We start from the raw sequence: 23,337 nt of genomic DNA, 5'->3' as shown, positions 1-23,337 counted from the left end.
GAGGGACCCTGGCCAACTAAGCAGAAAAGCCTTTCAGGCTAAGCAAAAGAAGCTGTAAAACTGCATAGTGTATGCTCAAGGGACAAGTCACTGAACTGGATTAACCTTTAACTCCTTATAGACCTCAGCCACCAGTTTTCACATATCTCACAGGAAGTGGCATAACAAGGGAGAGAGCTATCATATGGACCTCCCTGGAATTGCCTGCCCCCGCCCACGAGAGGGGATCTGGGTAACTCCAAGTACCTCTGTTCCCAACCTGCCATGCAGTTGTCCCTCTGGGGCAATTTCTCTGTGACACTCTTTCCACTTTAAGTGAAAGCAACAGAATCCTAGTAGAGCATAATAAAGCATAGATTTAGAAACAAATTGGAGTAAATGAAACATTAGTAGGCTCCTGAGAGACATAAACAGTATGGTTTCTGGTTTCTTTTTGCTTTTTTTATTTTTTTTTTTAAGGATTCACATTTGAGATGGGTATGAAAATCCCCATAGAATGTGAAAAAACACCCCCTTGCATGTAGGATTTCATGGGAACATTCCCACAATTGTTAGGGCTCTATCCAGATTATGAACTAGTCCGATAAATTACATTTAAAGAAAGAAAGAAGAGCCACAGTCTCTGGGTAGAATTGATTGCTACCATTTTGCAAAGGCAGCCACAGCTGCAGGATGCAAAAGCCAAAAAGAGAGTTAGACCAGCAGCGATGCTATTCCCATGGGTCTGCATGTGCTTGTTCCTTCAGCTGGTGCGTTATCTCCCTCAGACAGGAACATAAATAAATGTTGCCTCAGACAGGAACTGCATCAAATATAAAAGCTGTGTATTTGAAATTAATTGTTTTTTGGCACCGTTCCGGAAAAAAATGACATGCTTTCAGTTGAAGCACTTCCATGTAAAGCCAATTAAACAAGAGAAGCAATAACTGGGCTGTGGTCAACAAAGGATGTTAGTTATTGTTCAGCCATGAGATGGGCTGTTCTGGTCGCCATCTGTGGAAGCAAGTTAGGACGCCGTTTTCAGTAAAGGTTGGCAGGACCCACTGGAAGCCAGATAACAAATAGAGGAAAATATGCTTCCAGAAGAAAGCCTTCCTTTCCTCCTAGCTCTGTCCTCTTTATCCATCAGAGTCACATGCTGTAGCTGTTTGCCTTTTGCAAATCCTATTCCTGGGGAATAATTGGCCATTTGACATATACCTTGACATATACCTCTCAGGTGGATATGAAGGTGACTCTGGGCTGATGTCTCCAAGGGATAGCCACCACCAAGCCACACTTGATTTTAACAGCTTAACTGAAGTATAATTTGCATGTCAAGAATTCATTCATTTTAATGACAATTCAATATTTATATCATCACACATTTCAGTTTCAGAATATTTTCATCAACCAGAAGATACCATGATCATTTGCAATGAGTCAATCCATGTTCCCACCCAGGCAACCACTAATGTATGTTCTACATCATCTATATATTTACATAAAATCTGAACATTTTATATCAATGGAATTATGCTGGAAAAAAAGGCAAATGCAAAACACCTACTATATCAGGTAAAGAAAAATTAAGCTTATGCAGAAATTCTGCCTCCTTCCTAGGACTATACTGGATATTAATTTTATTTAAGCCTTTGATCCCTTTGAAATTTATCCAGAGAAAATTTCTAACTTTACCTTTTTGCAGATATGACCCAACTTTCAATTTCACTTATTAAGTAGCCATGTTTTTCTTTACTGGTTTGAAATGCTACCTTTATTGACTAGGAAATTCATAAAAGCTTTTAGTTTCTGATTTTATTCTTTTCTGTTTCTAATACTTTTATTCATCTTTCATTGTGCCAATACCACAACTTTAAAATTATGTCCATCTTTTCTTCATGGTTTTTAAAAACTTTTCTCACCTGTCAAAATACACTCTACTGTTGAGTATATATAAAAAGAACAAATAAAAACCACTTTCCCTCACTATTATTCCCCAATGAACTTTATCTTTGCTTGGAAAATATTTACGATTCCAATTCAAAATGCAGAAAACATTAAAATCATGACATATTTGTTTACATTAAAGCAATTTTTTCTGAAGTATAAACCAAAGCAAATAAATAAGAATCAATAAGTAGAGTCAAAGAGAAATAACAAATTTGGGAAAGTATTTGCAATTCATATCATACAACAGACTCATGTCACTAATATATAAAGGGTTCTTTGAAATACAATGGCCAATAACTCAAGGGGAAACAGGCAAAGCTAGATAAATGTATAATAGAGAAGGACTGCCAATTACCCAGCTGTATGGCCTGGTCCTCTGGCTCACTCCTTCTTATCTGGATGGTGCCCTGTGGGTGAGAATTGTCAACAAACTCACCATGCTTTGGGGGAATGCTTTCTTTCCCCAATTAAAGCTGGGATTTGAAGGATGATACTGCAAAAAGGGAAGGAGGTGGAATTCAATTTCTATACTCAAGGTACCCTCAGTAGTTGTTGAAGTCCACATACAAATACTACAAGAGAAACAGAGAGATCATATAAAGTATGAGTAATGTCCCAAATAAGGAATTAGGAAAGGGAAGTTAAAGACTGGTTTTAGGACAGTTATTAACCAAGGTGTTGGAAGAGACTGGTCAGAACTTGTAGATCAGGTGTCTTGCTGGAACATATGGGTCCATGGATAGTTACTGGGAATCTGTGGTTCTATGGTCTAATCCCAGAACATGTGGTCTAAGGGAGCTGGTGTACTGACGACTTGAGTTTTGATAGTTTGGTTGCACATCATCATAGAAAGCTTTTTATCTGGTTTTGAGTCACAGTACAAGATTTCAAACTGTAATTCCTATTTTCATTTCTCATGGTCTACATAATGCTTCATGTCCCCCATGACGAATCCATTAGGCATGAACTATAATCTTCATTTTATAGATGAGAAACAAATTCACCAGATTTTAAGTATTTTTGTCTAAAGTCCCACAGTTATTAAGTGGCAAAACTGAGTTTCAAAATCACATTTGTCTGTCTCTACTGGCTGGGCTTTGAATATCTACGCCACATGTTCTGTAAGCAGGGATTCCTCACTCAGTGTACATAAATTGTCCCCAGGAGGTTTCATACCCACCTGCATATCAAGTGTTAAATTTTGGGTGTATGTGTATTTGGAAGAAGAAGGGAGAGGATCCAGATATCCATCCAATTTTCAGCAGATAGGTGACACAACAAAATAAGATTAAAAATCTTTGCCCTAGAGAAACTGTCCTCTTGAACTGAGGACAGTTCAGCCCCACCTAAGGGTGGAAAGAAGACAAGACATCATTTATTTTAAAAGAAAAGCAGGCAGAGTGAGCTCATTCAGAGCCATGGGTTGATTCTCTAGTTTTAAAGAAGTAAAAGAAAGCAGACATTGACCTTGGACTGAGAACCAACAGAAAGAAGAATCCATGGGTTCTCCTTTGTCAGTGAAATTGCCTTGGGAAAGATGTGCAATCATCTGAAAGTGGTTGAATGTCTCTGGCTCTCTAAATCAAGTTCATTTATCCCAAGCATATCCAAAAGGAAAGTGATTTCAAAAGGGTAACTATCTTGTCTATGAGTTTCAAGCAATTTTGCAATAAAAATTCAAATTTCTAGTTGGTTTCAAACAAAGTCTCATCTCAAAAGTTTGCCTTTTAAAATGGAAAAAAAAATGTCATTAAATTCAAAGCATAATAGGAAAGTTTGTTTTCCCAAGAACAAGGAAAAAAAATGCTTTAACTCACTTGTTCGTGTGACTGGGTTTTCCAAGTACAAATCACAAAGGAGATTGAAAATTAACAAAAGAAGAGATTGTAGCTCATTTAAAACAAAAAATAAAACAAAACACAAAAAACCTCCGAGAGTTTTCCCTCTTACAGCTTCTTGCAAACTGTTTTCCAGAACAAAGTGTATAAAATGTTTAGAAAAGAAAGATTGTATGCTAAGAGCTATAGCAAAAATCTCCCTGCAAGACACAAGGATTTAGCATTCTGTTTTGGAAAGGGGTAGGGGACAGAACAGCCAAGCAGCTCAAAAGACAGCCAAAGTGAATTGTCTCCAGTTTGTGGAGCCTAAAAATTCCATTGGTTCTTAAAGTTTTACTTTAGGCATTTTTTTTCTTATGCTCATCACCTTTGCATCCAACCTGCAGCTGTGATGCACATTTCAGAATAAACATCAATTTATAATAATGTATTGTTTGTCAGTTTTGAGAAGAGAGAACCTGAATGTCCATCTAGACATAGAGAACAGCTGGATAAAATCAGGGATGTGACATAGTTCATATGCTAAGAAGCTCACCACCTTAACACACCAGTCCAGCCAGAGCTGTTTCCCTGGGATACAAGTTGGTTTCTATCATTTCCCATTCTTTATTATTCTTCAGTCATGTGGTTGGGACCTGTCCATCGTACCCTTGGAAGTTTTGTCTCTTGTGAAACAAATATCTGAGAATTCCCGAAAAGAGAATTCTAGGGCAGGGATTCTGCAATAGTCAGAGACTGAAATTAACCATAACCAGATGGCATGCATGCCTACAGTCTAATTACTCACATTATAGAGGAAACACAACAGCAATTTAGTGGTTGAAAAGACTGCCTTCATCACGCCTGTGGCAAAACCATTAAGAAGCATAAAAAAAACCACCACAAAGCAAATACAAATATGCTTTCCACGTCTTGGAAATTGAGCCAGTGGTCAGTCACATCCCAACTGTATGCCCCACTGAGAAACACTGGCATAGCTCTTCGTTAGAAGCTCTCTCTCTGAGAGCCAAAAGATGAGCTGGGAACTTCAGAAATGTACAAATGGGTATCAAATGTGAGCATCCTAACACTTGTCAGAGAAAAAGTACTTACATTGGATGTCTATGTTGTCCCAAAGTTTTGTGATATACACTTAGCTCATTTATTTTACTGTGCTATATCACTAATGTATGCCATCAAGATAAATTAGTGAAATTGGATATAACAAATAGTCCTACCTTAGAACCTGGATGTTCATCATCAAAATTATGACACTGTTAGTTCAGAGATGCCAAGAGTTCAAGGTTTCAAAGTCATTTTGTCATGCAAGTTTGCATCTTCTCATGTTTGATCTATTCTCCAGGCAGTAATATCATATTCCATAAAATACTTAAGAATCTTAGCTTCAGAGACTAAGATCAATATAAATACAACCAGGCTTTATATTTCTGAGGAAAATTTTTAGGCAGTCAATCTAAGACCAGCTTACCAGCTTCCACCAAATTTAGGACAAAGTAAAAATGAAATCTCAGGACAACATCTAGGACTGAGATCAAACCAAAAACAAACTAGACTTTAGCAAGTCCTAAAATTCAGCTTTAATTGGATCATGGTAAATGGCCTATACCCTACCTGTCTAACAGAACACTATGCAATCTTCTGTGTAGAAAGGTGACCTCATCCAGAGCCTCTAAAATATTTCATAACCCAATTCTGGAATTCAGTAAAAGGTAATAACCATTGAAGAAACAGAAACAAATGGCCAAAAACATATAACATAAATAGACCCAGAAGTGAACTCAATATGAAAATAATCAGACAAGGATATTGAAAACTCTGTAACTGGTAGGATTAAGACATTCAAGAAATAAATGCAAAATTTTGCTTGGGAACTGTTATCAAAAAAAGAATTAAGAATAAATTTCAGAGCTGAGACTATAGCTGCTGAAATTAAATGAACTTAGAAGATGAGTTTAACAATAGGATAGAGAATGAATTGAAAGATAAATCAATAGATAAATTAGATTGAAAACAAAGGTACAAAAGATACAGTGAAAGAATGTTAAAATTGATTCGAGTAGATAATTATGGAGATAAATAATCTATAAAGACAAAGTATATAGTAAAACAATACACATGATGAAGACAGAAAATTCAAAATAACTATATGTTACAGGCTGTAGTGGAAGAAGCAGTTTAAGCTTTTTTTCTAAGCAAGAAAAATGGAAGAACTCTTGAGAGTCAAAAGGAAATGGTAGAAATCCAAAGCACAGTAACAGAAATGAAAAATGCCTTTCATGGGTTTATCAGTAGATTCAACACAGCAGAGGAAAGATAAATAAGTTTTAAAACAAGTCAAGAGAACTTCTTCAATGTGAAAAGAAAAATAAATGAAAAAAAAGCATAACAGAATATCCAAGAACTCTGGGACAATTTTTAAAAGTTATATATGTAATTGGAATGATAGACGGTAAAGAAAAAAGCAGAAAAACTATTTGATGCAATAGTGACTCTGAATTTTCCAAAATTAATGGTAGATATTAATTAGTTAATCTTGGAAGTAAAACAAAATAAAACAACCACCCACCCAGGATTCAGAGATAATATCCTGCAAAATGATCCTTCAAATGGGAAAGTAATTTATCCAGCAAACAAAAACTGAGGAAATTTATTAAGAGCAGAACTGCCCTGCAGAAACTGCAAACAGATGTAAAAAGTTCTTCTGTCATAAGGAAAATAATATAGGTCAGAAACTTACATCAAATAAGTATCATTAGTGAGGACCTTCCTTGTAAGAGTGTCTATATGGAGTATATACGGGAAAAATGTTTTCCCTATTCTCAAATAAGCTAAAAGATAACTATATGTTTAGAACAATAAAAGTAGTTGTACATTGTGTGATTATAGCTAACACATAAGGGAAATGTGTGACAGTGACATCACAATGGACAGGAGACAGAGATTGAGAAAACCCTGTTATAAGGCACCTACATGACACAGGAAGTGCCTAAGTATTTCATGAAGGTAAATTCAGGTTAGTTTTTTTTTTTAAGTACATTATAAACTCTACCAAAACCACTGACATTTGTTTAAGAAGTGTTATTGATATCCTAACAGAAGAGATAAAATATAATAATATGAAATTCTCAATAAAATTAGAGAAGACAGAAAAAGTGGGGAAAAAAGGGATAAATGCACTACATAAAAATAGTTACAAACCTCATGGATATTAATGTAACTATAATAATCTATAATAATAACTTAAATGTGAATGGACTGAAGCCATCAATTAAAGTACAAAGATTATCATAATAAATAAAAAGCAAGACCTAATCATACTGACTTCAAAAAACACACTTTAGGCTTTAGAGACAAGATGGTGGATTCGTGAGACGCGCTTTTTCTCACAGCTCTGTGACTCAAGGCTCAAACATCAAGAAAACTATTACTTTGGAAGGTGAGTTAAAACAAAAACAAACAAACAAAAAACCCTGATGCTCAGTATTGGACAGAGAGCCTTGAAGACTGGGAAATTTGGGGGCACATCAGACAGAGCTAAGGAACAGAATTGAAGCTGAGCTCCAGGCAGGAGCTGGGAAATATACAAGGTCAGAAAAGATCTGTAAGTGCTGGGAAAATCCTGCTTTGGGAAACCCCAGAATCAGAGGGGCAGCCCACCCTGGGCCAACCCAGAGGCTATTGGACCCAGTCAACTGGTACACAAAAGTCACGCTCTGCCAGCTGCATACAGGGAGCCCAAGCCGGAAACACTGTAATATCTCCATGAGACTGCAGCTTGAACTCAGAACCCAGATCCAGGCTGAAACCAAGACGCGAATCAGGCAAATGCCAACATCAAGATTCAAAGTGAGCCTAGCAAATCAGGAGAAACTCTGGCACAGAGAATTTCTGGTGCAAAGACCATTTTGCCCGGGGTGATAGGGGGAGGTAATATAGATCAGGGAGGCCAGAGAAAGCCCCCCCACACACACACAGACACACTACTGAATCAGCAGAGCTCAGGACCAGACTGAATGGGGTGGAGTGACTGAGCTCAGAGTTTGGAAACAGTCCTTGAGAAGCTAAGAAAGGGCGTTTTCTAGAACAACAGAACCTGTGAAGGACCCAGTCCTCCTTCCCATTGGTAGTGCCCTGGGGAGAGCCTTGGAGTACAGTCCTAGAAGGGAGTTGATTCATTGGTGCCTGAAAAGTCCCCACATAATAAAGCACCTAGGGCAATACTAGACCAAATCCCCACCAATGGGAGCTTCATTTGCAGTAACTCATCTCAGAGAATCCAAAGACAACAATACCCAGGAAGTCAGGCTGCTGAGAAGTGAAGCTGAGAAGGGCAGTTTGGCACGTGGTGGGCAAAAACTCTCATTAACAATTCTCTTACTTTGTTTTTGGTTTTGTTCTGTTTTGATCTGCTTGATCTGTTTGATTTGTACTGAATGATTTGTACTGAATGATGGGCATTTATACATTTGTACACAAACATATTTGTTCCTGATTTTTCAGTTTTAGCATTTCTTGAATGTTGCTATTTTTTTCATGCTCTTTTTTAAAAATTTGTTCTAGTTGGTTATACATGACAGCAGAATGTACTTTGATTCGTTGTACACAAACAGAGCACAACTTTTAATCGTCAGGTTGTACACGATGCAGAGTCACACCATTTGTGCAATCATACATGAACCTAGGGTAATACTGTTCATCTCATTCCACCATCTTTCCTACTCCCATGCCACCTCCCCTTTTCTCACTCCCCTCTGCCCAATGCAAAGGTTCCCCATTTTCCCCTTGCCCCCCCCACTATGGATCAGTATCCACTTATCAGAGAAAACATTTGGCCTTTGTTTTTTGGGAATTGGCTTACTTAGCATGATATCCTCCAACTCCATCCATTTACCTGCAAATTCCATAATTTCATTCTTCTTTAAGGCTGAGTAATATTCCATTGTGTATCTTATATCACAGTTTCTTTATCCATTCGTCTGTTGAAGGGCATGTAGTTTGTTCCACAATTCGACTATTGTCATGCTTTGCTTTTTTAAGGATTAGGTTTTTGATTAGTATATTTTGGATTGATTTTCTATTGACTCTTTCACAACTCTATTTTCCTTTGTTTCTATTTCTCTCTTTTTCTTGCTAATAACCAAACTCTGTTGCTCTTTCTCTCTCTTCCTTTAATTCTTTTTTGTTGTTGTTGTTCTCCCCACTTATAACACATCCTACATTGCTTCTGCATTTTCCCTACTCACCTCTTGAATCTACAAACCCTTTTATACTACCCCATGTTTTCTTCTTTTCCTCTTAAAGGACTCTGTCTTTATCTGGGTACTTATACATATTCATATGTCTTTATTTTTTCTCATTTCTATCATTTTATTTGAAGGCATTATTTTTCATGGATCAATATTTTGAGGACTAAGATGTTTGATTAATATATATCAGTTTTGTTCATGTAAACTTTTTTGTGTTTTTTATTTTTTACTTTTTCAAAAATTTTCTATTTTTTTAATTTTGTTTTTATTTTGTACAATTTTTTCTCTCACTTACTGAGCTCCCTCAACTCTTTTTTTCTTTTCCTCTGCTAACAGCCAATCTGTATTGTTCTTTCACTCTTCCTTTAATTTTTTACTTCTATTGTTTTCTTCTTTCCTTCATAATCATCACATCCTACGTCACTTTAGTTCTATCCTTAGTCACCATGTGAAATTGAAAACTCTTATGCAAACTTATTGTTTTTATCATGGGTAATAACTGATCATATCATTTCTGATTATTGAGATAATCAACATTGCAGATTTTATTGCAAGAGCTCTTTGTTTTAATGTTGTAAATTGTTTGCATTTTGGTTATTATCATTTGTCTTCCCCCAAACTGTGAGTTACTGGAAACCTTCAGCAAGACTATAAATCCACAAGGTAGAAATGCTACTGCCTCAAAACCAACTGTAAGATGAGTAGACATACAAATAACATGAAAAAGCAAGGGAACACCTCAAACAAGCCAAAATATGTCAAAAACAGAATCCATCAACACCACAGTGTAGAAGTGTCAGAGAAGGACTTTAGAATGTTCATATTTAAACTAATCTGTGAGGTAAAGGATGATATAAGGGAGAAAATACAGGAAGCAAAATATCACTTCAAAACATAAATATAGATGTGAAAAAAAATTTAAAAAGCAGAAATCCTCAAAATGAAAGAATCAATAAACCAAATCAAAATTCATTGGAAAGCACCACCAGCAGAGTAGACCACTTGGAAGACAGAGTCTCAGGCAAGGTCGACAATATATATAATCTTAAAAATAAAGTTGACCATGGAGAAAAGTTGTAAACAGAATTTCCAAGAAACATGGGATAATATGAAAAGACCAAACTTAAGATTTATTGGGACAGACAAAATTTCAGAGATACAAACCAAAGGAATGCATAGTATTTTCAATGAAATAAACTCTGAAAATTTTCCAAACTCTAAGAAAGTAATGGAAAATCAAATACAGGAAGTATACAGTTCCCCAAATATACAAAATTACAAAAGACCCACATCAAGGTACATTATTATGGAAATGCCTAACCTATAAAATAAGGATAGAATTCTAAAGGAGGCAGCCAGAGAAAAACAAGAAAGCACATTTAAACGGAAGCCAATTCAGATCTCAGATGATTTTTCAACCCAGAACTTTAAAGCTAAGAGGTCTTAGAATAATACATACCAAGCTCTGAAAGAAAATGCATGCCAATCAGGAATACTATACTCGGCAAAAATAAGCTTTAGATTTGAAATTAAAAAAACATTCCATGTTACACAAAAGTTTAAAAAATTCACAACAAAATATTTCATAAAGAGCAAATGAAAAATAAAAACCAGCAAAGGAAGGCACTACACTAGAAGAATAGTCAATCAAAAGAGAAGGTAATTCAAATTAAAAACTAGAAATAATACAAAATGATGGAATAAAAATCATTTCTCAATAATAACATTGAATGTATATGGTCTAAACTCATCAATCAAAAGACATAGACTGGCAGATTGGATTAGAAAACAAGACCCAACAATATGCTGTCTCCAAGAGACTCACCTCATAGGCAAAGACATCTACAGACTGAAGGTAAAGGGATGAGGGGAAAATTACCATTTACATGGATCTCATAACCAAGCAGGGGTTTCTATCCTCATATAGGATAAAGTGGACTTCAAGTCAAAATGAGTCAGAAGGGACAAAGAAGGAAATTTCATACTGCTTAAGGAAACTATACATAAATAAGAGATAGCAATCTTAAATATCTATGCCCCAAACAATAGAACACCTACATACCTCAAACCCTTCACAATCTCAGTAATCAAATAGATCATAACACAATAAAACTGGTGACTTGAACATGCCTCTCTTACCAATTGATAGATCTTCAAAACAAAAACTAAGAAGCTATAGAACTAAAAAATGCAATTCAAAATTTAGATTTAACAGATGTATGTAGAAATTTCATCCATCAACGACTGAGTACACTTTCTTCTCAGCAGCATATGGATCATTCTCTAAAATAGACCATATCTTAGGCCACAAAGCAACTCTTATCAAATACAAAAACATAGAGATAATACCTTGCATTTTATCAGATCATAAGGGAATAAAATTAAAAATTAATGATAAAATGAAAAATAAAAGCTACTCTAACACCTGGAGACTAAATAATACACTATTGAATAACCAAAGGATAGCTAAAGAAATCGGGGATGAAATAAAAAAAATACTTAGAGGTAAATCAGAATAGTAACACAACATATCAAAATCTCTGGGACACTATGAAGGGAGTTCTAAGGGAAAGTTCATTGCATTGAGCTCATTCATTAAAAGAATAGAAAGTCATCAAATCAACAACCTAACTTTACATCTCAAAGCCCTAGATAAAGAACAAATCAACACCCAAATCAGTAGAAGACAGAAAATAACTAAAATCAGAGCTGATTGTAATGAAATTGAAACAAAAAAAATTGGTTCTTTGAAATATTAAATAACATTGATAAACCCTTCTCAAAGCTAATTGAAAAAAAAAAAGAGAGAGAAAACTCAAATTAGTAAAATTCTTCATGAGAAAGAAAATATCACCTCAGACACCACCAAAAGGCAAACAATAATCTGAGTTACTTTGAAAATTTATACTCCCATAAAATAGAAAATCTTGCAAGCATTGACAAATTTCTAGAGAGATATGACCTACCCAAATTAATTGAGGACACAGATTTAAACTGTTAAGTTTCAAGCAATAAAATTGAAAATGCCATCAGAAGTCCACCAAGAAAAGCCCAGGACCAGACAGATTCTCAGCTGAGTTCTACCAGATCTTCAAAGAAAAACTTCGTTCAATACTCCTCAAACCATCCATGAAATATAAAAGGAGGAAACACTTCCAACTCATTCTATGAAGCTAGTTTCACCCTGATACCAAACCAGATGAAGACTCATCAAGGAAAGAAAACTTCAGACCTATATCCCTGGTGAACATAGATGGAAAAAAATCTCAAAAAAATACTAGAAAATATATAAGACATATTAAAAAGATAGTGCACTATGATCAAGTGAGGTTCATCCCAGGGACACATGTTGGTTCAACATATAGAAATCAATAAATGTAATTAGCCACATCAATAAACTTAAAGGCAAGAATCATACAATTAAGTCAATAGATGCAAATAGATGCAGAAAAAGCATTTGACAAAATTAAGATCTATTTATGCTTGAAACACTAGAAATTTCATAGGCAAAGACATCCACAGACCGAAGGTAAAAAGATGAGGGAAAAAAGTACCATTTACATGGATCTCATAACCAAGCAGGGGTTTCTAAGGGTAGTAGAAACATACTTCAACATTATAAAGGCAAAATTAAAAAAAAAAACCCAAGGTCCACATCATTATAAATGGGAAAAAAAAGTTGAAAGCATTCCCTCTAAAAACTGGAGCAAGTCAGGAATGCCCTCTTTCATTACTCCTATTCAACACAGTCCTTGAAACACTAATCAAAGCAATTAGACAAAAGAAATAAAGTAAAGGGATACAAACAGGAAAAAAAAGAGTTTGAACTGTGCTATTTGCCAACAACATTATTCTATATTTAGAAGAACCAAAAAAATCTACCAGAAAGCTTCTAGAACTCAAATTCAACAAAATAGCAGGCTATAAAATCAACACCCATAAATCAATGGCATTCCTATACATCAATGATGTATCAGCTGAAATAAAAATCAGGAAAACCATCCTATTCACAATAGCCTCAAAAATAAATGGGAATCAATCTAAGAAAAGCTGTGAAAGACCTCTACACTAAAAACTACAGAACACTGAAGATAGAAATTGAAGACGACTCAGAAAATGGAAAGATCTCCCATGTTCTTGGATAGGCAGAATTAATATTGTCAAAATGGCCATACTACCAAAATAACTATACAATTTCTATTAAAATTCCAATGCTGTTCTTCACTGAAATAGAAGAAGCAGTCATGGAGTTCATTTGGAAAAATAAGAGGCCCAGAATAGCCAAAGCAATCCTTAGTGAGAAAAGTGATGCAGGAGGCATCAAAATACCAGATTTTAATTATACCACAGAGTAACAAAAACAGCTTGGTATTGGCACAAACACAGACATGAAGGCCAATGGAACAGAATACAAGACACAAAGAAACACCCACATAAATACAGTCATGTAATACTAGACAAAGTTGCCATAAACATACATTGGAGAAAAGATAACCTCTTCCACAAATGGTACTGGGAAAACTGCAAATCCATAGGTAGTAGAATGAAATTGTACCCCTATCTGTCTTCCTACACAAAACTCAACTCAAAGTGGATCAAGGAGCTAGGCATTAGACCAGAGACCTGTGCTTACTCTGTAGTAAGTAATTTTTCTTGTGAATAATTAATACCAACTCTCCATCATGTTGGCTTAGGAAACAACTTCCTCAATAAGAATTCCTAAAGTACAAAAAGTAAAATCAAGAATCAATAAATGGGGTGGCATCAAACTAAAAAAAACATTTCTTCGCTGCAAAGGAAACAATCAAGAATATGAAAAGAGAGCCTACAGAATGGGAGAAATCTTAACCACCTGCTCCTCAGAGCAGTAATCTCCAGGATATGCAAAGAACTCAAAAAAACTTAACACCAAAAAAACATATAATCCAATAAGTAAATGGTCCAAGGAACTGAACAGGCACTTCACAGAAGAAGCAATATGAATGGTCAAAAAGTAAACTGGAAAATGTTCAACATCTCTAGCAATTAGAGAAATGCAAATTAAAACTACACTGAGATTCTATCTCACTCCAGTCAGAATGGCAATTATCAAGAATATAAGTAACAATAAATGTTTGCAAGGATGTGGGGAGAAAGATACTCTTATACATTGCTGGTGGGACTGCAAATTAGTGCAACCATTATGGAAAATAGTAATGGAGATTCCTCAGAAAACTGGGAATAGAACCACCATTTGACCCAGTTATCTCACTACCCAAAGGACTTAAAGTCAGCATACAATAGTGATGCAGCCGAATTCACAATAGCTAAGCTATAGAACCAAACCAAGTGCCCTTCAACAGATAAATGAATAAAGAAAATGTGGTATATATACACAATGGATTATTACTCAGCCATAAAAAAAGAATGATTTTCTGACTTTTGCCAGTAAACTGGATCTGGAGACTATTAAGCTGACTGAAATAAGCCAGCCCCCAACCCTGCCCACCGAAAAAAAAAAAGGCTGAATGTTTTTACTGATATGTAACAGTTGACCCACTGTAAGCGGGGGTGATGAGGGGAAGAATAGAAGTTTGGTGGATTAGACAAAGAAAAATGAAGGGAAGGGGGGATAGAAAAAGAAAAGAGTAGAATTAATCTGACATAACTTCCCTATCCTTGTGTTTGAGTACACGACTAGGGTAACTCCATATCATCTACAAACACAAGAATAGGATCCTAATTAGAATAAGTTATACTCCATATATGTATAATATGCCAAAATACATTCTACTGTCATGTATATCTAAAAAGAACAAATAAGATAAATAAAAAGAAACATTTAAAAAAAAGACTCATATAAGTTAAAATGATGGAAAAATATGTCACACTTATAGCAATCAGAAGAAAGTTGGGTGCTCTTTCTTTTTTTTTTTTCTTTCCCTAGTACTGATTGAACCTAGAGGCTTGACCACTGAGCCACATTCCTCACCCCTTTTGTTTTTATTTTGAGATAGGAAGGGTCTTCCTAAGTTGCCAGGCTGGCCTCAGACTTGTGATCCTACTGCCTTCACCTCCTGTGTGGCTAGCATTACAGACTTATGCCATCAGACCTGGCTTTGGATTCTTAATTTTACATGAAACAAACTTTAGAACAAGGAAAATTACAGGAATATGTAGGAACATTGCCTAATAATAAAGGTCTCTAAGAAGTCACACCCCTTCAAAATACATGAGGTAAAAACTATTAAAACAGAAAGAATAGACAAATCCACTAAACTTCCAGTAAGTAGATGGAGCAAGCAAGCAGAAAATCAGTACAGGCACAGATGATTTGAACTGCATCAATCAACCAAAAGTAATAGGCACTTGGAAAACACTCCATCTAATGACAGCAGAACGTACGTTTTTCTCAATACTCACAAGGACATTCCCAATATAGACTACATTTTAGTCTACAGACACAAAAAATGTTTTTAAAAAATAGAAATCATATGAAGAACCTGCTTGGAGCATAAAAGAAATCAACAACAGAAAGCTGGAAAGTCCCCAATTATTCAAATTAAGTAACATTTTTAAATAGCATATGGATCAAACAAAACCCCAAGGGGAATTTAAAAATATTTTGAATTAAATGAAAATGAAAAGAAAGCTCATCAAAATTTGTGGACCACAGTGAAAGATGTACTTATTGCAATATATAGTATCTAATGCACATACTGGGAAAGAAGACACAAATCAATAACTTCAACTTCTACGTTAGAGAAAGAAAAACACATTATGCCTACAGCAAACAGGAAATGATAAAAACTATAACAGAAATCAAGTTAACTGTGAACAGGAAAATGATAGAGACCGTGGTTCTTTAAAAAGATCAGTAAAATTGCAAAATCTCTTGCAAAGCTAATCACAAAAAAAGAAAGTAGTCACAAATTAGCAAAACCAGAAGTAAAAGAGAGACCATCACTGCTTCTCCCAAGGACATCATAAAAATGCGAAAAGAATATCAGAACAATCAGATACCCACATATTTAATAAAGTAGATGAAATGGATCAACCCTGAGAAAGACACAAACTACCAAATCAAGAGAGGATAAAGATATAAACTGGTCCTACATCTCTTAACAAAATTGAATCAACAATTAATGTATTTCTAAAGTCAAGGTACCTGGCCCAGTTTGTTTTACTGGTGAATTCTAGTTCAAGGAAGAAATAACAGTTCTTCACAATCTCTTCCAGCAAACAGAAGCAAGAGTTGGGTTTCTACAACTTACAAGGAAAGAGGCTTTCTCAAGCAAATATATTTAATTTGTATAAGAGCAGTCACATAAGCAGACAAGTTCAAGTTTACAGGAACTCATGCAGATTGAAGTCGAGTGTAGCGAACTTCTCTTCAGAGAGATGTAAAAAGAATTGCTTCTTTTCTATGTGGTCTGGTCTTTGCATGGATTCCTAGATAGGCTACGTGTCTTCTGTCTTTGGTTTTCAGCTGACTGCAGCAAAAGGAGCCCGAGAGAGATAAGTAGTGTCCAGAACAGAAAATCAGTCTCTCACTCTAATGTGTTCACATGTCAAGGTAGGATAAGTCAACTTCCGCCTCTTTTGCAAAAGGAAGCAAGGGAGGTAGAAGGAGAAATCTGAAAAAAAAAAAATAAATAAATAATAATAAGAAGAAATGATAATCTATCAGGAAACTATGAAATTCACTTACTTTAAAATACAGATTTATATTGAATCTGAAAGAATATTTTTCTGAAATTTCAGAATCAATTATTTCATAAAATAATGGATTACTGATGGTTTGGTAATAGTGAGAAGACCTAATAGTGCAATTGTTTCTTCTTGTTATTACTGTGGAAGCATCATATATAAATGAAATATTATTTAATGTTTCTACATTTGAAGATTTAATAAAATAATACAGTTGATGTTTTTAAAGGATCAGATTTAAATCAGAAAAAATGAATACTTGTTATTGAATGAGCCTGTCTGATAAGTACAGGTTGTGAAGTTTAATATTAAAAATCTGACCTCATTAAAGAACCTCAATTATATGTTGGCAGCAGACCATCATCATGAGCAAAATACCCAGAAGGAAACTCAGAGCTTTTAAAGAGAGATGGTCACGTGAAAGATTTTTAAATATTGACAGTTCTTAGGACATTCCCGGATCCATTAATTTAAGAGTTCAGTAAAGTTTGGAATCTGGGGAAGTATGTCAAAAATCTTAAACAATTTTTTTTAAGATTTTTTTTTCACACAACAGGATATAGGAACATTGTACCAGGTTTTATTAAGAAAATTCCAGACTTGTGGCTTAATATTTTCCCCCCTTCAAATGCAAGACAGTGAGCATAAATAACGAAACACCATGGATATTACATATTACATTTAATTGGGGGATATTTTTAACTGTGCCGTTGCTTCTTATCTGTACTCCATGAAGAAAGGAAGAAAAAAGAGAGGAGAGGGGAAGGAGGGAGGTAATATGGAAACAGAGGAAAATACACAGTACACACTTACCTGTTTCTGAAAAATCCCAACCATTCCCATTAACAACAGGATGGGAGGCTGGGGGCAGCAGATAGACCAGATAGATGATGGGTCAGGAGAACCTGGACCTGCAGCAACACCTGTTCAGAGAACAAGCTCCTTATTTTTCTCTTCCCCCAATGATCTGATAACTCTCACTGTCCTGAATGTGACCAGTCTTTGGACTAAAATGAGTTGCACACTGTGACAAAGGCAGCATGCACCGTGGAGAGTTTCCCGAGGGGCCCAGACCCATCTGGGTGGAAGGTGGGTGTCAATGCTGCCCTTATGAGGCACGTGGGCAACCTGAAGGCATCAGAGACAGATGTGCGGGTTTTAGAAGGGGCTTAAAGTTCTGACATACTTATACTATACATACTTACGCTAACCAAACATCAGGTATGGAAAAAATAGATTGCAAGATTTTAAAAATCTGTGCTAGGGAAGAGTTAGATTCCTCTCCATGACCCCAAATGGCAGGACCCATGTTCATGCAGGTCCAGGAGGCAGATCTGGCTTTAATGTAAGGATAGCCCTTATAACAGGGAGGAATAGGCCAGCCCAGATAACCAGGAGAATAAGATGGGCACTCGGCAGGAATGATGGTGAAGGAATGAAGCATGGTCATGATCTAGATCCAAAACATCTCTCACCTCTCCTGGGAGTCCATGGCTCCACAGTGAATAAAATTGGCCTGTTCAAATCCTGTGCCCACCACTTGGCCTGGGACCTAGGGGCATCCATTTAACTTTCAGCCTCAGTTTTTTCATCTGTTTAATGGAACTAATGATAGCATCTATCCTACAGGGTTGTGAGCTTCTTTAAATGATGATACAATTATGCCATATATTTTCCCAAGACCTGTGAGCATCACAGTCAACACCTAATGATGATGTAGTTACTGTTACTTAGGTATTAACTATGAAGATGTGAATCAATTCGTTCATCTGCATTGTGCAGATACAGGCAATGGTGAGATTCAAAGATGTCCCAAGAGGTTTTCCTTGTGTGGACGCAGCACTGTTGGGGACAGAAACCCAGAAGCACTGAAACTACAATACTACTTGATATGTGCTCTGAAAATAGGAAAAGCAAATCTGTCAATAATCAATTTTTGGCAGCAACTACCAGAGCTATACCCTTAAACAAAATAGTAACTATTGACAGAAGGAGCTAAATTTGAAAAATGTCATTTAAAACAAGTAGATGGAAGTATGATCTTGGAAGTAAATTTGTCATCAGTGACACTCTTACAAAGAGGAATCATACATCAGTTGCACAGATAAGGAGAGTCAGAGGATGGCAAAGAAAACCACCTGATTGGGACCTGCATAAATGTATTCCAGACTCAAGTCTGCTACTGAGTATTCGTATTTCTCAAGGAGATTGCCAGGATAACCCAGTCTATCTCAGTTAATCCCTTGGAGTCATTGTTCCGTCCACTATAACATAAAATGCTATCACTACATGACCTCTCCTGATGTCTTCTGACTCTGAGTTCATAAAACCATAAACCACAACAAATCACACTTAAGTTTCCAATTTTGCAGGAATTTAACTTTTGTGAAGATCATCCATAAAATCCCAGCAAGAGAAGCATGTTTCTTCCTGTCTTCTAGTATAAATAGTTGGCATCATCCCAGAAACATCATGAGTAAAGATTCGTGTGAAATTGAGTCATGCTCGTATGGGAAGAGAGATTACAGCAGTATCCCAAGAGGAGAAAAAGAGGGGGAGTCAGCTGCTTCTGGATGCTGGGTAAGGAGTCTTCAATAAGTCCCAAGAAACCTTGTCAATTGCCTATAATTAGAAAGAGAATAATTTTTTGTTTTAATTATACTTTCACTTCCCAAATGCGTAATCAATACTAGAATTTTAGCTGGATGAAGAGTCAAAACCTGATTCATATTTAAATCTTATAAATAAAAATGCCAGGAAGAAGATGATTTTATTTTTTAAAAAACATTAATATAGTATGACTTCATTTTTGGCTTCTGTTACCTTTTTCAATACTCAAAACCTCTCTTGACCTCCCCAGTAACAGGGATCACACCAGTAATAAGGCTAGCAGACCCCCAAATGAGCCTCAGCAAAGCTATAAGCTGATCAAAGATTTAATTCTTCTGGAAACATTAGGTGCTACATCTTTGGTATGAATTAGAAATGCCTTTACCATTTGGGCTCTGGTTGGAGCTGCCCTTGGAGTGATGTACCTCATATTTGAGTCCTTGTTTTAACATTTATGAGCTCTGTGTTAATGTAAAAGCCAGTTAACCTTTCTTCACCTAGAATAATCAAACTGCAAAATCAGAACAATATTCCAGACTCCACAAAGTTATTGTGAATATTAAGTGAGGATTTATGCCAAAATGCTTGGATAACTACAACTCAGTGTACAAAATTAAAGTGCTATTATTTTACATAAATCAATTTTAAATGTCATGCAACTAATTATATGCAAAGAAGCCCAATGCCCAGCATTCTTTTGGAATGGCAGTTCAGAGGTTTATTTTATTGATTCCAGAGATGGCTGCATACATTTTATTTTATCTTTCTGGAAGTTAGTTCTGTTGATTGCATGAAATTTAACTCCAGCTATGTGATACTGAGAAATTCATTTAAATGTCTTCATTTATTCAAACACAAATATGGGAGTTGGGCCAGGTAATCTGTAAGACCCTTTTCCAACATTTAAATGTCTTCATTTATTCAAACACAAATATGGGAGTTGGACCAGGTAATCTGTAAGGCCCTTTTCCAACACTGATTCATGGAATCCTAGAATCCCTTGAGTCACATTGATCATGAAATGTCATTTCTCCATGGCCTTTTTCATCTCTGAGAAGCACCCCTACAGATGGGAGAATTTACTGCTTTCAAGGAATTTGTTTCCTATTGCCACCCTCAAGTGACTAAGCTAGCTCTCTTTTCATCATGTAAGGAAGTAAAAAATCTTTCTTACATGGCAAATAAACAGTACTGGGCTGACAGGATTGTTTGGAAGGGGACCTCTGTCACAAGAAACATGAGACCCATAGAAGCATGGAGCTATCTGCAAAATTTCAACCACAATGGGGTAAGAATGCCCAGATCACAATGGTATTTTGATCAAGTAGCCATAAATCTTCCTAATGGCCCAGACATTGTTACTTTCACCTGCTGATATTATTTTGAAAAGAGAGAATACCATGAAAACAGAAAAACCTGCATTGAAGAACAGAGCCATTTGTCCTATGGCTGGTCTTCCTCCAGGGAGTCTCAAAATTATGCCACTCGAGGGACAAGACCATAAGGGAAAGAATCTGTCTTGTCTAAAATTAATTAATTGAGATTGCACATGGCCAAGAGCAGAACTGCTCCTTCTTCCTCTGGTTCCATGACCACAGGTGTAGAACGAATCTTTTCATAGGGTAATAAAGATCAGCACACACCTGGGTACTGATCTTATTTGCAGTTACCAGTGACCTCTCAGTGCCTGGAGGGACACTGAGTTGAGAAAGTGAAAAGCTGAATCTCCTGGTGACCCAAGTGTTGTCCTGATAAGAACCAGTGAAGTGGACACAGCTAAATGTCCCCTGCCTTGGTGTTCCCTCAAGGCAGTAGTTGCTAAGGTAGTCGCTAACCATGCTGAAATGTAACTTCATCCATCTAAACTTGAACTCAGCCCAATTCTGCTGAAATAAAATCAAAACCCAATTAAAAACCTCCCTACTAAACAATTAAAGCTAATTTAGTTCCTTTCCAAGTTAAAGCAACCTCATCTTATTCTTAGTGGTTAGTTCTGATTACTGAGGCAAATTAGAGAACATGGTTTATTTCAGAATCACTCAGCCCCTTCCCTTTAGTCTGGTCATTCTATACAAAATATGTATTTTCCTACAGAGCTCAGTCATCTTGCCTTATTCATTAAACTCTGCCTTGGCTCTCATCAGTGATGGCCATTTTTTAACCCCATCTCCATATTAGAGAATTTACATTCATAAATAAAAAGTAAATTTGAGCTGAACTCAGTGGGGCATACACCTGGAATCCCAGTGGCTCCAAAGGCTAGGGCAGGAGGATTGCAAGTTCAAAGCCAGCCTCAGCAACTTAGCCAGGCCCTGTGCAACTTAGTGAGACCCTGTCTCACTCCAGAATAAAAAAAAAACATCTGAGAATATTGCTCAGTGGTTAGGCACCCCTGGATTCAATCCCTGGTTCCAAACTTGCTAACAACAAATAAAACTTAGAGTAGGACTGCCAATTAACTACTTATTATATTAGCAAATATTTTAAAAACGAAATAAATAAATAAGTAGAATATAAATAAATAAATAGAAATTTAAATGTTTTAAAAAATTGTTTATATTTCAAATATTAGTAATATTATGAACCACAATGCCTATCAAATCCATATTAGAATAGAGCCTTATTTCTTCATTAATATCTAAGGATGAAAAGGTGAAAGGTAGAAAATCAGAGGAAACTGAAGTGGATAGGAACTTCCTTCTGCCATTTCTATATGTACCTTAATTCTTTACAACATGATCCCATTAATTATCATTTTAAAGTGGAGGTCAAATTTTTTGTATAAATGAACAACCTTAGACATGCCTATTCATAGATGTGCAGGATATTTTATTAGAAGTGGAATTCCTGGGGTGGGGATGTGGCTCAAGTGGTAGCATGCTCGCCTGGCATGCGTGCGGCCCAGGTTCGATCCTCAGCACCACATACAAAGATGTTGTGTCCGCCGAAAACTAAAAAAAAAATAAAATAAATATTAAAAATTCTCTCTCTCTCTCTCTCAAAAAAAAAAAAGTGAAATTCCTGAATCAAAGAGAAAGTGCATCTGAACTTCTAATAGATAAATCTTCTTTTTGTCCAAGTAGTTTGCACTATTTCAGATTCCCATCTCGGTGTCCGTTTTCCACACCCTTGCCAGCACTGACAAGTGTTTTTCAGATATTTGCCAACATATTAAGTAGTTAACTTGGCACAGTCCCACTCTAAGTTTTATTTGTTGTTAGCAAGTTTGGGAGCATTGTTGTAGCTATTTCACCTTCTATGAATTCTCTGCTTCTGGTGTTTGCTTGAGTCAGTCAGCTTTTCACCCCTGTGACCAAAATACCTGACAAGAACAACTTAGAGGAGGAAAAGTTTATGTTGGGCTCACAGTTTCAGAAGTTTAGTCCACACATGGCCAATTCCATGGCTCTTGGCCTGAGACGAGGCAACACATCATGACAGAAAGGCCCAGCAGAGGAAAGCTGCTCAGCTCATAGCAGTTGGGTAGGAAAGACAGAAGGACAGGCACAGGGACAAAATATAAACCCCAGAGGCACACCCCCAGGAAGCTACTTCCTGCAGCTACCACTATTAAGTTATCACCCAGTACAGTAACCACCCAGTACAGTAATTCTTCCAAATCATTAATGAGTCAAAGGATAAATCCATGGATCAGATTGCAGCTCTCATAATCAAGTCCTTTCTCCTCTGATCATTGCTGCATTCTCTCATACGTGAGTTTTCAGGGGACACCTCATATCCAAATCAGTATATTGTCCATTTTACATTCAATTGTTTATCTTTTCCTCATTAATCTCTATAAATTTTTGTAACTAAAAATATCCCAGCCATTTGCTTATGTTTTATTTATGATGTTTTTTTCATCATGTAAACATTTTGAGCTTTTATATAATAAAATTGTCATGAAATTTAATTTTTAAAATTTTTCTGGGCTGGGGATGTGGCTCAAGCGGTAGCGCACTCGGCTGGCATGCATGCGGCCCGGGTTCGATCCTCAGCACCACATACAAAACAAGGATGTT

The sequence above is a fragment of the Urocitellus parryii genome, chromosome 6 (genome assembly GCF_045843805.1).
Source record: "Urocitellus parryii isolate mUroPar1 chromosome 6, mUroPar1.hap1, whole genome shotgun sequence".
Taxonomy (NCBI): domain Eukaryota; kingdom Metazoa; phylum Chordata; class Mammalia; order Rodentia; family Sciuridae; genus Urocitellus; species Urocitellus parryii.
The sequence above is the reverse complement of the archived record's forward strand: the minus strand, read 5'-3'. Positions refer to the sequence as shown.